Here is an 18,125-nt window from a genome sequence, read left to right on the forward strand (position 1 = left end):
GCTATTATGATTTCGTACAAGCCGTAATTATGAAATTGGTAGACACGCTGCTCTTAGGAAGCAGTGATAGAGCATCTTGATTCAAGTCCGAGTGAGATCCAATAACAAGCAAGATTCGAGATTTGCCACTGACGTAATTAGGGAAATGGAGATTGCTTTGGAGCCAAATCTTGTGTTGCTGCTGGTCCCAATTGAAAATCTTGGGTCCAAAGTAGGTAACATTTGGGTTGAATTCAGGATCCGCAGGTTCAGAAGGGTCTTTAGGATCAGTATCAAAACGAATCTCAGCGAGGATTTGATTGGTTTCCTCAATGCATTTCTTGTTCTTGGCCTGAGCCTCGACGTAGCCAGCGAGGTTCCGACGCTGATGGTAGCATTAAGGACAAGAATAGTAATGAAGCTACAAAGGATCTGAACCCCAATGGGGTAAGCTAGAAGAATATGTACGACTGCTGAGTCTGGTAGTCGTGGTGGGAAGTGAACCACCATCTGCTCCACTTCTTTTCTAAGGCTGTGTGGTTCTCTTGACCCATCTCTTCCTATCAATGTATCCCCTCTCTCTCTCTCTCTCTCTCTGTATATATATATATATATCAAATATGTAAAGGCAGAGAGAGAAACCATAACAGTGACAGATTGATGGTTCCATAGTTGAGGAGTGTTAAAACAATAGAGAGTGAACAGAGGGTGGTTGAGGCTGATAGATAGGAAAAAAGACACTGGTCCAAGTGAACAGAAAACACCGACAGTGACGTAATTTGGGTCCATTAATTCTACGATCGATCTCGTTCTTGTTTGACATAATTAAGGAAATGGGGATTGCTTTGGAGCCAATTCTTGCGCTGCTGGCCCCAATCGGAAATCTTGGGGCCAAGAGTGTAGGTAGCATTTGGGTTGAAATCAGGCTCCGCGGGTTCAGAAGGGTCTGTAAGATCAGTATCAAAACGAATCCCAGCGAGGATTTAATTGGTTTCCTCAATGAGTTTCTAGTTCTTGCCCTAAGCCTCGGCGTAGCCAACGAGGTTTCCGATGCCGATGGTGGCATGAAGGACAAGAATAGTAACGAAGCCACAAAGTATTATAAACTTAAGGTTGTTGAAAGTCATTTTGATCTGATGCACACAAGGTAAGCCAGAAGAAGATGTATGTCCGCTGGGTCCGGTATTCATGGTGGTATCCCCCCCTCTCTCTCTCTCTATATATATATATATACATATATATATATATATAAAGGCAGAGAGAGAAACCATGACAGTGATGCGTTGATGGTTCCATAGTTGAGAAGTGTTAAAACAATAGAGAGTGAAGAGAGGGTGGCTGAGGCTGATAGATAGGAAAAAAGACACCTGCAAGGTATTGGGTGTTCCTGAGATCAAGTGTAGCTGTATTCATTGTTTCTCATTGTTATTAGCTCAGGAACACCTGCAAGGCCTTAAAGCCAAAGGAAATTGCAAATCCTGAAATGATATTTTTCTTCTGAAAATGATATCATACTGTTACTGCCTCGTTGTTTGGAAACTTTTTTTTTTTTTTTTGGCTGGGGATTGTCTTAGAGACTGTAGCCATTCTGGATATTAATGGGGTTATTCTTTTGGATTCTTTTTTTCTAGAGCCACACTTCATATTAAGCATTATTCAGATTCTAACCGAAAGGGGGCCTCTTGGATAGGAAGTCCACAATGAATTTCCCTACTTTGTTGTGCCTTTGTGTACATGTTTGAATGTATGTGATGCAGCCAGCCAATCCTAGTTTCCATTAATGGTATCAGACATCAGATTTGCTGTTCCATAGGCCCAAATCTAAACATTTCCCTGAACCAGGGTTGAAATAGGCTTGCTAATTTGCTGATTTTAGTTGCATGTATTGGGACAAGAAAACGAGAAGAAGGAGAGAGAAGAGATGGGGGGTTTTCTGTGACTGTTAACATTACCCATGAACAATTACTGAAGAGATGAAAGAGAGATTAGAGGAAAACTTCTTTGTTACACAATTCAAATTCAAACCCATTTTCTGTATTTTATTCCATAACTAAGGGAGGGGGTGATTTGTTTAAACATTAAATAATTAAACAAACTTAGAAACTACTTTTAGGGTTCATAGATGAATCTTGCTAAAGTACTAAAACTCCCAAGCAGAAATTATATCTAATAGGACTCTTTCAGATTTATCTATGACAGCTAAGGAATGGGCCCCACAAGATCCCTATAACGACCACTATTAGATAAATACTAATCTTTAATGGGTCCCACATTGATTAAAATATTTGTTTTAGTGGACCCCTTTAGACCCCAACTTTTGGACCTCATAATTCAAGCCATTACCAATAAAACTCGAAGAATTAAAAGCGGATACGCCACAAATACTAATGTGGCCAACAAAACTACTACTCAGCCTTATCCCAACTAAATAGGGTTGGCTACATGGATTCAATCAGAGGCAGCAAAAGGAAAGAAGATGTAATAAGTAAATACTCACCTAAATGGGGTCGGCTACATAAGTTCTAGCTCTCTAATCAGATATATTCATAGTCATATTTGGGATAAGATCTAAACTATGCATGTCTTTCCTCATTACTTCTCCTCTGGTCATTTTTGGCTTGCCCCCATCTCTTTTAGCTCCTTTAATCTGTATCAAATTACTTCATCACTCCTTCTTAATGGCGCATCCCTAGGCCCCGATTAAGTATGGTTATAACACTTCATATAGCTTTCTCGGAGCTTATCATGAATCGGGATAACTCCCAAATCAGCCCTAGTATGATCATTCCTTACATCCTTCATAGTTTTTCTGCACATCGATCTCAACATTCTCATCTGTCTACACAAAGCTTATCAATATGGGACTTCTTAACTATCTATCATTTTGTCCCATACATTATAGCCGGTTTAACAACTGTCCTATAGAACTTTCCTTAAAGCTTTAAAGGAATCTATCAGTCAACACCCTGGATGCACTACACCTCTCCACTTCATCTATCCCACTTTGATCCTCTGTGAAACATCATCCTCTATATCACCTCCCACCTTTATTGAGTGACTATGAGAGGAAAATGGAATTGAAGGAGAGGGTAGAAGAGTGTTGTGCGATAGAGAGATTTTCACCTCCTCTTATCCAGCCTATTATATATTATATTTAGATGAAAATAAATACAACTTGAATGGGACACTGAATCCTATGCATAACAGTAGCTACGAAATACAAGACTTACTCCCCACAACACTTAACACTTAAACATGATCAAGGACAACATTTCGTTCGTGCATCCATGATTGACCTACTATGATGAAATGTTTGGAAGGAGGAATTATATGACCTCTAGCACCATCAAAGTAGGAAGAAACTGAAAATTTGATCAAAACCTCACTATTACATTTTGATGATTTCATCTGAGACGACATCTCTACCATTGTCTGTGGAGAACAAAATATCAATATTTATGCCATCCCATCTATCTAATCTGTATTTTTGAAAGAAAAAAAATTGTATAATACCGCTAACATTTTAGATTTATTGTACAGTTTTTAGATTAAATTAATTTTTCATGAGGCTAGAACTATGTTAACTTTTCCATTTTCATATTACCATAGAAATTCTAGATTTTATCATACTGCTATTTAGATCTAATGATCTGTCAACAAGCCCAAAGTTTGTTGATTTTTCTTGATAATGAGAAATGAACTTCCCATGCTTTATGCAGGTTTCACATTCGGTATACAAGAGAGTTTGAAAGCATAAGTACTGTAAGATCAATCACATTCTTTCTTTCCAAGGATGAATTGTACATCATTATCATTTGTTCTCAGAATTTAAAAAAAAAAAAAAAAGAGTCAATTTAAAGTCCCACCTTAGATCTAACAAATCTTGGATTTGTACATCATTATTATGTTTGAGAATGACATATCATAGGTTTTGCTAACATAATTGAATAATTTCTAACCCCTCCCCCCAAAATACCCCCTTTTGGTAGAAATCTATAGTTATTTTTAGACAATTGGGAGTTATATATCTGCACGTGAAACATGAAATTAGTCGGAATGATCTAATATCCACTAGTCAAAATCTTGACAGCATTCCAAAAGCATGATAGATAGGGTGAAGAAAATGGTTTTTTTTTTTTTTTTTAAACTTTTCCTGTTCTAATACCAGCAGTTTTGTGTAGCATATTGTTGTTTCTTTACCTCTTTTGTTATAATTCCCTTATGACTATATTTTGTATACTTGAGATAATAACATAATAAAGGCACATAATCCTCTGGAAAGGTTCAAAATCTTCCAGTTTCCTCGGGCCTCTCAGCTGTAAATGTATCCCCAAAGCTAAAGGTGGTCTTGGGATTAGGAAAATTAAGGGTGCCAATTCGGTGGGTGTCCTTAAGCTTATCTGGAAAATTGTGTCCAAGCACAAAAGCATCTAGGTTGATTGGATTCGCTCTGGGCTTCTCAAACACAATTCCCTTTGGACTACCCCCCTGCAACTCAGTTGCTTCCTGGATTTGGAGGAAGATTCTAGAGCATAAACCCATTGCTCTCATTGTCATTTCCCACTCCATTGGTAATGGGATCTCCACCTCCCTTTGGAAGGACCTCTGGTATTCTTTAGGTATCCTTTCTCATCTTCTTACTCCCAGAGATATATACTTCTCTGATCTCCTATCTAATGTTCTGATCTCCTCTATCCTCTCTCCCACTGGTTGGTCGTCCTCCCCCTCTCTCCTCCACTTAAAGATATTTGGTCTTCTCTCCCCTCTCTTCCCCCTGGCCATCGAGGGAGGGATGACAAATACAATTAGCTTCCCTCCCCCAATGGCATTTTCTCTTTTGCCTCAGCCTGGGCCCACATTTGGACCTCTTCCATAACTGTCCCATGGCATAAACTGGTATGGTTTAAGGGCCATATCCCCTGCCACAACTTCACCCTCCAGCGGTGCCTCTCTAACTGTCTTCTTACCCAATCCTTCCTCATCCACTGTCTCATCCTTGTTAACCCTTCCTGTTATCTTTGCCCCTCAAGCACTGAAAATCCCCCACCTTTTCTTCTCCTACCCCTTCTCCCTTGTTTGGAAATATGTTCTCTCCAAATGTTGGCCAAATCCTAGAACCTTCCTCCCCTTCGACTGAGAATGCATTTAGATTGACATGACATTCTCAAACCCCTCCATTTGTGACACTGTGGGATAATTAGATTTTTGTGCTACTATCAATCATCTCTAGATGGAGCGTAACATTCGTAGATGGACCCCCAAATCTAGATCTCCAGATATGATTTGGAAAGTTATCTACTTTGATGTTACCTCTAAAGCCCATGGCATTCATGCCCTTAACCCCTGCCCTATCCCTATTTCCCCAAAAAACTCCCTCATCATTACTTTTTGGAACCTACAGGTTGACCCCATCCACCCTGCTTGAGGAAGCTATTCCCCCCCCCCCATTTTGTTCCAACTTTAGTTTTGAGTTGTTCTTGTTAATATTTTAGCTCCCGTTGGGTTGGCTTCTCCTTGTTGGCTTTTGCCCCCCTTTTTCCCCCCTGTATATTCTTCTCCTCTTGGTAATGAATTATTTATTCATCCAAAAATAAGAAAAAAGGCACATCATCTAACTTTTGATTTGTTGTCTACATCACTGACCTTTAAATTGGATTACTACTAATTACAATAACAGAAAACGTAAGTAGAAATGGAAAATTAAAGTTTGAACTCTACTGAGATAATGATATAATGTCTGCCCCATGTCTCACTGAACTAAAGGCCTATCACATATATGGGAGCAAAACGTTAGTGAGATTACTTTTCACTTCAGCTATATTAGATTCCAATAATACTTTGGGGAATTACATATTCCTCCCTAAGGAGGTGAAAGAGAAATAAAAGAAATAACATAAAAGGACAACTTAACATAAAGCAGTTCCTAATGTACCCCTATACATATATTATAACAGAAGCATCAAAACATAACAATGTTATGTAACAATCACAAACATATGGTGTCAGCCTCATTCTTTCTCCCTCATCTTCCTTCCCTCTTCTTCTTCCCTCATCTCTAACCCTAGTTCTTATTTCTAACTTGGTATCAGAGCATTGTACAAGGGTTTGAGAATCGACTAGTCCTCTAGTTCCATTCTTTGAGTCTCTCTTGGAACCCTAGAAAAAAAAGGGTCCATTAAAGGCTATACTATGTAAAGAAGAGTATACAAAGTGACCCAATGGAGTATACAAAGACATTTGGAGGGAGATTTGAAAGCTACTTGAATTGATTGAAGCTCACAGACAGAAGAAGTATCCCTAGTCTTACCACCAGCCAGAGGTTCAAATGCCTCTTTCTCTCTCCTCTGACATTGTTTAAGGATGTGGCCTAGCTGGACAGAATCACCCAAGGCCCAAGGGTCTTGTATAACCCCTCCAAGCCTTATTTGCTGACTAGTTGTGTTGTGGGAACACAACTCATTTCTTTGCCTGCTGCCAGGTATCAGCTTTTTTCTTGTTTGGCCCTTTTTTGGATAAAAAAATGTTGGTAGTGAATTTTTTTAGTTCCATTTGGTGGATATGTTATTTTCTATGATGATTGTACGCACCTATGGATGAAGCCCTATAGTTGTAAGTGGCCTCTTTTATTCCTCCATCAAATTTCCATAGTTTACTAGTCGCTAGGAATTTTGTTTTAGGTTCTAAGAAGAAAATATTTGGGACTCGTGCATCCCCTCTTGGCTTGGATCTCCATTGGCGTTGTTTGAGGAGTATCCTAACATTATATCTGATCTCAAGGAACCTTTAGGAGCTACATCGGGTGGGTCGAGTAGTGCTAACCCTAGTTCGGTTGTCTTTGACAATCCTAACACCCAAATTTTTCTTGTGAAGTTGGATAATACCAACTACTTAGATTGGTCACACTCTGTGAAGTTGTCCCTGGAGTAGAGGGAAGATAGGACATATTGCTAGGGCTATCAAGGCTCCTACTGCCGTAGACCCAGAGTACCAGAAATGGGAGACTACAAACTCTACTTTTATGACTTGGCTACTTTTCTCCGTGAAACTTGAGATTGGTAGGAGATTTACTAGGAAGGAAAATGCCAAGGATATTTGGGATAGTGTCTTTAGGACCTATGATAGGGGACTAAGTCCATTTCTGACTACTATAACACTGTTATAAGACTCTGGGAGGAGTATGACCATTACCGAGATCTTCATTTTACCATTCCCGATGATGAAGCCAAGGTCTATAGATCTCTTGAAAAATAGCATGTTTTGATACTTCTAGGTGGGTTGAATTCAGAATATGAGCAGATCCGAATACATATTTTAGGCTGGTCACCCATACTTACACTTGATGAGGTGTGTAGCTACCTCCTGAGTGAGGAAACCAGGAGAGGTGCCATGGATGTTACACCTTTACTTGAGCACTCTGCTCTTTCCTCCACTTCTCACAGAGAATGGCATGGAGGCGGCCAAGGCTAAGGGACCTCCTATGGAGATGACAGGGATAGATGACAATGTGATCATTATGGGAAAACTAGACATACTCGTGATAGGTGTTGGGTTCTTCATGGCCATCCTAGTACACGTGGTGGATTTACTGGCACATGTGGTGACCGCAAAGGAGGGGCTACAGCCCATGCTACTATGATAGAGACTGATAGTAGAGACTCCTCACAGGCAGATATCAGCTCCTCTAGGGATGGTATTGCAGTGCTTCACTGGTTCATGTCTCAGCTTAATGGCCCATCTACCTCACAGGATACCTCAGCTTTCGCTATGCATTTCACCACAAATGCACCTTCCGCAACTCCATCATGGGTCATTAACTCTGGTGCCACTACCACATGACTGGTACGTCCCATTACTGTGACTCCTACTCCATTTGTTCTAGTAAGGATAAGATCCATGTAGCTAATGGTACCTTCTCTTCGATCTCTGGTAAAGGCAGTATCCCTGTTACCTCTTCCATTTCACTTGCTTTTGTCCTTTATGTTCCTAACCTTACCCTGAATCTATTATCTATGAGCACTTTAATTAAAACCTTGAATTGTTGTATCACATTTTTTCCCTCTCATTGCCTCTTTCAGGATTTGGTGATGAAAAGGATTATTCTCCACAAAGGGTCTTCTTCATCATCAGTTCAATTCTCTGTTGTCCAAGCTGGGAATGCATGATATTTATTCTCCAGCTTGAGGGGGAGTGTTAGAGATATTAGTTATATTACTCTGAGGGTAGTTTAGTAATTTGTCACATTATGTTTTATTTTTCTTTCCCTCCTTAGGGAGGTATGTGTATTTTCCCTCCTTAGGGAGGTATATGTAATATCTTGTAAATATGTTAGTAAAGAATATATTGGTGTTAGTGAGACTTTACTCATAACACACTATTCCAACATACCATCGATTTCTCTTCTTCTCACTCTTCTGCTTCTCCATCTTCTTCCTCATCTCTCATCTCACATCTCACATCTCATTGTTCCTCTCCATTCACATATTCTAACTGATACATCATGGGGGAATAACGTCAGCCAACAATCTCCAGGATGCAATAATGTGTCTCTTCCTAGGAGAATTAGGGACAAGGCGATGGTGGAGAGATCTAATCTTAGAGGTAACATCGAAGGAGATGGAGTTCCAAACTTGTACACAGATTGAGAATTGGAGGACCATCTATAGATTTTAAGCTCCATTTAGATGTAGAAGATGGTCCCGCAGAAAGTAAGCATGCTAACAGTGTCGCATATGGAGGAGTTGGCAAAAGTCATGTTGATTTTAGATCCATTCCCTATCAAATGGGAGAATATGTCTTCTGGACAACCAACATTTAGAGAAGACAATCTTCCAAATTGAGGAAGAAAGAGGGCAAGAGAAGAAGAGATGATTAGAATCCTCAATCCCATTAAGACAAAGGTAGCAAGAGGGGGGGGACTTGGATATAAGGGTAGATGAGGAAGGACAGTGTACGAAGGCAGTTAAAGATAATGTGCCAATCTATAAATCTATGACGGGGAATATGGCCCTTAAACCAAATAGTGTTACCCAAGGGGCCAAAGAACCAGAGGATCTGATGAAGGACCAAGTGGAGGTAGAGGAGAATGTCACATTGGAGGAGGGCAGCCAAATGTATTTGTCTTCTCTTTGGTGGCCAGGGGGAGTGGAGGGAGAGAGGACTAGAGATCAGCTAGGGGGGAGAGGAGGAGGGGGGACAACCATAAGAGAGATGATAAAGGCAACAGAGGTTGATTTGTGAAGACCTGAAAGATAGATAGTAGTTGAGAATCAGAGATCAGAGAATGATTAGACTTTTCAGTAATGACAGAGGTCCTTATTTATAAGGAGATTACAATAAACCAAATAAGGAAAGTAGGGTAACGTTGACTAACTGTCCCTATCTACAAAAAATTGAACAAGGGAAGAAGTAGGGTAATGCTGACTAAGCGTCCCTATCTACAAGACTTACTATGGTATATAAGACTTAACCAAGAGAAAAAAAAAATAGAACTAACTAAGGTAATCTCAACAGTTCTGGAGGTAAATAAAGAGGATAGGATACCCCAGGGATTCTAAGGGTCCATTCAGAGGGAAGTGGCCTGGACATTGCCTATGGAGAAGGAGAAGGAGAAGGAGATGGCCATGAGGGCAGTGGGCCAGAGACATAGGATAATGTGGAACAGGGATTTAAAAGAACCCTATTCGGTTCACTTAATGGACCCACCGAAATGAGAAACTAATTAATCAAGATGCAGTGGCAGTATTGTAAATAAATTAAAATTATAAAGAGTGGCAGAGTTGTAAATAACCACATTAACTAATGAGCTACTTGGGAGATGGGACTTAAAGGGAATTAGTAATTATTTGGTGGGGATAAAGTAGGAAGCAAATTCTCTCATGGGATATGAGAGAATTAGAGGCAAAGAGAAGGTAACAGGAAATCAGAATAATACAGAATTAAACAACAAACTCAGGGTTCTTCTTCAACCTTGCGTCAAAACCAGAAAAGGGGTAGAACTCCAAATAGCAATCATGCCTGATTCCTCCTTCACCATTAATCTGCTCCACATGAGTTTCCAAGCATAGGAAGCTACTCCAAAACCCTTCTGCTCTCTAGCCCTAGCACCTCCAACCGTAATCAGCCAAGAGAGAGATAACCCTTCGAACTCAGATCTAGGTGTAGCTTAAGAGAACCTGAATTGAAGATTTTAGCTCTCCCAGTGTACTCATCATCAAGCACTCATAAGTCATACCATGGGTATTAGGTCGTTTACAATTAAGGAAGTAACCCAATAACTTTCAGCCCAAACCAACGAAACACCAATGAGTTTGAAGTCACTGCCCAAGGCTGTAGGTACCTCCCAGAAACAGGGAATGGGAAGTGAAACCAGAAAGTAGGAGAAAAAGAGGTGTTTCTCACGAAGAAGAGGAGGGGGGGAGAGAGAGCACAAGCACACCAAGCCCATAGGGGCTACACTTTTAGAACTCAACTTCAATTTATTCTTTCAATTCTCAAAACCTCCCCTCTAGAATCATTTTACAGCAATTTAAAGAACTCATTACATAAAATTGGAAACCAATTAAAAGATAGAAACTACTTCTAAAACAAAAAAGGAAAAAATAATAAGATTACTTCCCTAATTATAGAACTACCAACCGTTGTCAGACCAAAATATTGGTTTGGGTTGGTTGTCTTGGCTTAGGCTTCTATAGTGGGTCAGTTCGGTCCAACCAAGCCAAGGCATCTCCATCAGCTTGCCTCCTCTTGAAAGAACTTCACTCCGTTGAATTTGGATGAGGTCCAAGAATGCCGTTAGTGTCAATACACCTGAGAAGAAAGTACCAGCTATCCTCTTGAGTTTGAGAGGTGGAAGATCTTTTATCGGAGGAAATTTCATCTCAAGTCCATCATTCTGAAAGGAGTATGTATTCTCAAAACCACTGTGCTTGGCTTTCCTGTCGAACAACCATAGCGTGCCCAGTAGATTGTATCAGACTTTCAAAACATCACACTGCACCCGGTCAATCAGTCCACCAATAGAATACGTGAGCAAACACTATTCATTAATTTTTAAATTATTGTTGTTCACCCACCCAACCTTGTAGGGATTTGGATGTGGCTCCATTTTTAGACCCAACTTGCTAACAGCATTTTCAATGATGACGGTGCAACTGTTGGGGTTGATCACCATATTACACAAGCTATCATTGCATCACACCTTGGTCTGAATGATACTATTGTAGTGCTAATCCTCCTCGGGAACCTTCTGCTGGGGTTGATGCTCTCCATTACTATTACCATCATCAATCTCACTAGTCTCGTGTTCATATAGGGTATAAAATTTTCCTTGTCAACATACGTTAACAACCAATTAGGACATTGATTAGCTCAATGCCCATACCCCTTTCACATGAAGCATTGAATAGCCTCCTTTGGAAATACTGATTTCCTGTCATAACCACACCAAGGTGGGGAGAAATCTTTGTCTAAATCATGACGAGGAGGGGAGTATGGACGAATTGGTCATGTTGGTGTTGTTGAAGAACCACTAGCCTGTGGTTTATTAACTGAAGCCAATTTCTTTTGAGTAGAAGATTGTTGTGGGCGTGAGGTATCTCCTCTATAATATGTGTCGGGAAAATTCCTTCAAGTGTAGGGCCTCTTCAAACTTTCCTCAACCTGATATGCCACCTGAACTGCATCCTCCATGGTAGACAATCTACTAGCGGCCAGTGCAGCACTAATCTGTGGATGCAAACCATTGCAGAGCTGCATCACTAAGACTTTGTCGTCCCACTTAAAGTCAAATCGAGTGGCTAAGTAGTAAAATCTGGCCATATACTTCTCAACGGACATATTATGTTATCTCAACTGCACAAATTTGAGGTGTACATGTTGCTTGTAATCGGTCGGTTGGAATATTCTGTTCATCGCACCTCGCATCTCGCATCTCACATCTCAAGCCATGTAGTAACTTGCCCAAAACATCAAGTCCAATTTTTCTGTTGGTGTTTTCTCCACCAAACCCAAGCTGTGCCTTTCAATTTTCCCTCTGCAAATATCAAATTTTTAGCCTCTGTCAAGTTGTACCATCTGAAGAAAATCTCTAAATTGTGAACCCAGTGAAGGTACTCCTCTGGGGTTGTGGTCCCCATAAAAATCAAGGATGTCTAATCTCGTTTCCTTGTCTGCTCCATCATTCTATCATTTAGCCCCATATAGTGGTAGTGGTGGTGGTGGTGGAAGGTGAATGTGTGGCAATGGGTGTGGGGTGACATGTGGCAACCCTTGCGGGATGGAGTTGGACAAATCCTTAGATAGCATGGGACTCTTTCCTTTCTCAGAAGCTGCTAACCTATCAATAGATGCCTGCAAAAAAGTCATCACAATTTGCAAGAAGTGACATTATTGAGCGTGTTGACACTTCCCTCTAAAGTAGTCACTCATTCAATTAAATTGGCAATATCTGTATCAGTCACTTCTCTGTGTGAACCAATCTGTTGAAGATCATTGTTACTCACTATAGCTATAGGAATTTTCGGCTCTTATACCAAGTTAATGCAGAAGCAGGATTTAAAAAAAAAAACCCTAATAAGTTTGCTTGATGGGCCCACCCAAATGAGAGAACTCAATAATCAAGATGCAGTGGCAGTATTGTAAATGAACTGGAGTTATAAAGAGAGTGACAGAGTTTAAATAACCAGATTAACTAATGACTATTTGGGAGATGGGACTAAAAGGGAATTAATAATTATTTGGTGGGGTTAAACTAGGAAGCAAAATAGGAATATAGGATATGAGAGAATTAGAGGCAAAGAGGAGGGTATAACAGGAAATCAGAATAAAAGAAAATTAAACAGAAAACTCACGATTCTTCTTCAACTTTGCATCGGAACCAAAAAAGGGGCAGAATTCTAAATAGCAGTCATATCTGATTCCTCCTTCACCACTAATCTGCTCCACATGAGTTTCCATGTTTTGGAAGCTACTCCAAAACCCTTCTACTCTCAAGTCCTAGCACCTCCAACAGTCATCAACCAAGGGAGAGATAACCCTCTGAACTCAGATCTGGGTGTAGCTTGAGAGAACCTGAGTTGTAGATTTCATCTCTCACAGTCTAGTCATCATCAAGCACTCATACCATGGGTATTAGGTTGCCTATAGGTAAGGAAGTAACCCAATAAGTTTCATCCCAAACCAACACCAATGAGTTTGAAGTCACTGTCCAAGGCTACATGTACCACCCAAAAACAGTGAATAGGAAGATAAACTAGAAAAGGAGGACTAACTATTCCAAAAGAAACTACTTCTAAAATTGGAAACCAATTAAAAGATAGAAACTACTCTAAAATAGGATCTAACTATTCCAAAAGAAACTACTTCTAAAATAAAAGTGAATCAAATATAATAAGATTGCTTCCCTAATTACTGTTGCCAGACCAGAATATCAATTTGGGTTGGTTGTGTCTTCCTTAGGCCTCCATAGTGGGTCAATTTGGTCCAGCCAAGCCAAGGCATCTACATTACAGGATCTTCCTCCAGATCCAAAAGGCATCAGATGGGATTAGGGCAGTCCAAAAAGGGTTGTGCTTGAGATGGGAGGAGAGAACCTAATCGACCCAAATATTGTTATTTGGAGGAAATTTTTCAAATGAGCTAGGGAATACCAATAGAGTTGACCTGTTTAATTCTTCTTAATCCAATGCCTCTTTAAGATTTGGGGTGAAATTTTTCCAAGCTAAGAGGATAGAGAAATTTGGAGGGGTCTAAGCACAGAGGACATAAATGTCTGACCAGTAGAGGTACATAGATTGGAGAACTGGTCTAATGAGGGTTAGGCAACCAACATAGGAAAGAAACTTGCCTTTCAAGAGTTGGAGTCTCATTCTCGAGAGATCTAACAATGGGGAGAAATGGTGGACAAAGAGCCTAAAAGAAATCAGAGGAAGGCCCAAGTATTTGATCGGCATGGTACTGATGGAGAAGCCAGTGAGCCCATAGAGGTGGCCTTGAGCGGCATTAGAGACACCAGAGAGGAAGAGACTAGACTTAAGGAGATTGATACGAAGACCAGAAAACTTTCAAAGAAATGAAGAGAAGACATGATAGTTGTTGAAGTTTATGTAATATCGGTAGTTTAGGAATTGCTCTTATATTATGTTGTCCTAATCTGTATTTTATTTTTTTCCCTTTTACATCCCTAGGGAGGTCTGACGTAATTTCCCTAAAGTTCTAGTTGAACTTAATTTAAGTGGAAAGAATAAGAAAGGCTCTCAACATTTTGCTCTCATTTCTCTTCTCCTTCTCTCATCTTCTCTCCTTCTTCCTTCCTCTCTTCTTCCTTCATCTCTAACCCTAGTGTTACTTATTTTTAACTTGGTATCAGAGCTTGTACAAGGGTTTGAGAGTTGATCAAGCATCCCGGTTTCATTCTTTAAGTCTCTCTTGGAACCCTAGAAGCAAAGGGGTCCATTAGAGGTTATACTATTTAAGAAAAGTATACAAGAAGACCTAATGGAGTTTTAGATTCTATTGGAAGACACTTGGAAGGAGTTTGAAGTCCAAGAGGACCATTTGAAGCCCAAACAGAGAAAGGAGTCTCCTTGGATTACCGCCAGGTCTAGATTCTCCTTCTTGGTTCTCACTCCTCAAAGCTTGGTTGGGGATGTGACTAGGCTTGAAAGAATCATCTAAGGGCCCCCTATGAACCCCCCTAAGTGCCGGCTTGTGATTTGGTGTGGTGTTAGAACACAATCCAAATCTCTCCTTGCTGCCAGGTATTAGCTTCTCTGTTTTTGGTTGTTTGGTATGAAAAATGGATAGTAGTGTTGTGCTACCTCATATGATGCTTGTATATGCTATTGGGATGAAGCTCTACAATGAAAAGTGTTTTTTAATCGCTTTCTCTCAAGGTTTTATGGTCTACTAGCTTACTGGAACTTTTTTTTTGGTCCTGAGAAGACAATATTTGGGACTTGTGTATTCCCCTTGGTTTGGATCTCTTACATCATGTTTGATCTCACGGAACCTACGAAAGCTACATCTGGTGGGTCGAGTAGTACCAACCCCATTTCGATTGTCTTTGACAATCCTAACACTCAGATTTCTCTTGTGAAGTTGGATAGTACCAACTACTTGGATTGGTCACATTCTGTAAAGCTATCCCTGCGGAGTAGAGGGCAGCTAGGGTATATTACTGGGGCTATCAAGGCTTCCATTGTTGTAGACCCAGGGTACCAGAAATGGGAAACTATAAACTCTACTGTTGTTACTCTTCTCCATAAAACCTGAGATAGGTAAAAGATTTATAAGGAAGGAAATTGCTAAGGATATTTCGGATAGTGTCTCTAAAACCCATGATAGGGTAGGTACCTCTGTGAAGGTATACCAGCTTCTTCAGCAAATGCTCTCCATGAAGTAGGGAATTAAGTCCATTTCTAAATTCAGACTATAAGCATATCCAGATACATATTTTAGGCTGGTCACCTCTTCCATCCCTTGATGAGGTGAACCTACCTCCCAACTGAGGAGACCAGGAGAGGTGCCATGGACTCTGCACCTTCACTTAAGCACTCTGCTCTTTCTTCCACTACCCACAGAGAATGGCATGGAGGTGGTTGAGGTCAAGGGCCATACCGTTGAGATGACAGTGTGATCATTGTGGGAAACCTGGACACACTCAAGAGAGGTGTTGGGTCCTTAATGGTCGTCCTCGTACACATGTTGGATCTACTAGCACAAGTGGTGGCTGCAGAGGGGCTACGGCCCATGTTACTATGATAGAGACTGATACTAGAGGCTCCGCACAGGCAGATACCAGCTCCTTCTCTAGGGATGATATTGCAGTGCTTCGTCGGTTCATGTCTCAGCTTGATAGCCCATCTACCTCACAGGATGCCTCAGCTTCTACTATGCATGTCACCACCTCTGCACCTTCCACAACTCCGTCATGGGATATTGACTTTAGTGCCATTGAGCACATGACTGGTACGTCCCATTGCTATGAATCCTACTCCATTTATAAGATTTGGGTAGCTGATGGTACCTTCTCCTGTATTTCTGTTAAAGATAATATCCCCATTACCTCTTCCATTTTACTTGATTCTATTCTTCATGTTCCTAACCTTACGTCCTTACCTTGAATCTATTGTCTGTGAGCACTTTAACTAAAACCTTGAACTATTGTATCATATTTTTTTCCTTTTCATTGCCTTTTACGGGATTCAGGGACGAAGAGGATTATTGACAATGGACGTGAGGAGGGCTACTGTTTCAACTCCATTGAGCTACGGTTTTGTGAAACTTCATATTTCTCCCTACTCATCCAGATTTTTCAAATCCCGACTGGGATTAGGTCTTTTGTGATCTAGTCTTACATCAATGGGTTTCCGAGCTATGACTAGAACAAACTCTAACCAATTTTCCTTGGAGAATGTGATGAGATCTCTCCAATATTCCTTAGAGGATGTGATGAGATCCCCACCTTAAGGGTATATCCCCCTTTCTTCTTTGGCCCTTGGGTCTTGTATACTCCCCCCCCCCCCCCTTTTCTCCCTGTTATTTAAATTATTTATTCACCCAAAAATAAAATTCTTGTACCAAGAGAAATTAAATCTGATTGGCTGCATAAAAAGATCCATGAGAAGAATGACAAATTTCGCCAACTCAAGCTAGATGATATTTTTCAGCTCATTGGACAAAGATAATACCAAGCAAGGGGGTGTTTTTTCTCTTACCTGGCTCTAGTCATGTATTGGACAAGGTGAATGTTGAAGATATAGAAGATATAAACAGGAGTTCTCCCATGATGGGACCTCGACCTACAGTTCTTAACTATGAAGTTAACAAAAAATAGCATTTAGCCTTTAACCTCTTGCACCTTAATTTCCTTGCAACAACAGCAAACTGGTGCTATTCAGAGGATGCATCATCAAAATGTTGTCTGCTGAAAATATCGACAAAAATGTTGATTACCAGAGGTGGCTTGAAGTAAAGAAGAGAAAATGGAAAGATACTAGAGAGGAAAGAAAGAGGCAAAGATACAGAATTTGTTCATCCATGGTCAAGAAGGTTGAGCTTTCGCCCAAAGCCTCCCCCCTTTTGCATACAACTAAATTTTCGAAGCTACTGTTCAGTACCATACCCTAAAGATGCTGAAAATGTAGTTGGAGCAACTTGAAAAAAGACCAGAAACCATTTTTAGTGGTGAATCCAAGCAGGCCTTGGGGTTACATTGAAAATTTTCAGAAACATTTAGTTCCGAAGATAATCCTATGGTTTCAAGGCACTGCATTTCTACAGTACTGGCATTCTCAGTCTATGCAGATTTGGAAATAAATCTAGGTGTGCTAGGATTGGGATGCTGGCTTTCTATTTTATTCCGGTCAGCATAGAGCCTTTGTGATCCATTTTGAAGGATGGAATGACAATTAACTTTTTAGATAAAGGTTGCCAGTCAATTAGCTTTTGCTTAGCACCATTTTTCTTTTGCAGAGGCAATGTAAAGTGAGTGAGCAAAAATAATGATCTTTCTGAGTTGCCTGGTGCTCAGATAAGCCACAAACAAGGCAAAGGGAAAGACCAGTTCAGTTCATTTTTGTGGAGGCCTGAGCTAGCTTTTTGCACTCGTACTGGCTGGTGACGTGGTTCTCTAGCATTTTGTGCACTTACTTCTGGAGTATTTACTTCCTTACTTCTTAATCTCAACCTTCTCTTGTTCAGATAATACACTCTATTGCAACTTCCCAACCTGAACAAGTTTTATCATTGGTTGTTGTTGAAGGTATCATGGTAAAGGTTCCTAAAAATATACCCAGAAAATTTTTACCTCAATTCTAAAGCACCGATTACTGAAGAATTTCCTGTAGGTGTGTCAACAAAATTCTTCCTTATGGATGTCCTTGCTTCAATCTCATTGAGGTACATGTGGTGGTAGAACATTGTTGAAGCTGAACTATATTACTTTAGGTTTCTTGTCTCTATTAATGGCAATTATGAGCTTCATATTTATATTCTGTATATCTTTAAATTGATGAAGATGAATTTAGAGCCGGAAGTAAGAAACTTGCTGCACACCTTGCTGATCTGGAAGTTGAGGGACATATTCTAAACCTAATGAGTATCGTGGCAGTTGCAAAATAAAAATTATTACTTAGCTCTTTCCTGCA

General features: G+C 40.2%; 1 long non-coding RNA gene across 1 annotated transcript; it reads left to right on the forward strand.

Annotated features, from left to right (window-relative positions):
• Positions 1-36: 36 nt before the first annotated feature.
• On the forward strand, positions 37-18,125 carry LOC122090146. The gene is made up of 2 exons (XR_006143424.1): positions 37-3,741; positions 17,452-18,125. It is a non-coding gene; the product is annotated as an uncharacterized LOC122090146 (long non-coding RNA).

This window comes from Macadamia integrifolia, chromosome 9 (genome assembly GCF_013358625.1).
Source record: "Macadamia integrifolia cultivar HAES 741 chromosome 9, SCU_Mint_v3, whole genome shotgun sequence".
In the NCBI taxonomy this organism is placed as follows: domain Eukaryota; kingdom Viridiplantae; phylum Streptophyta; class Magnoliopsida; order Proteales; family Proteaceae; genus Macadamia; species Macadamia integrifolia.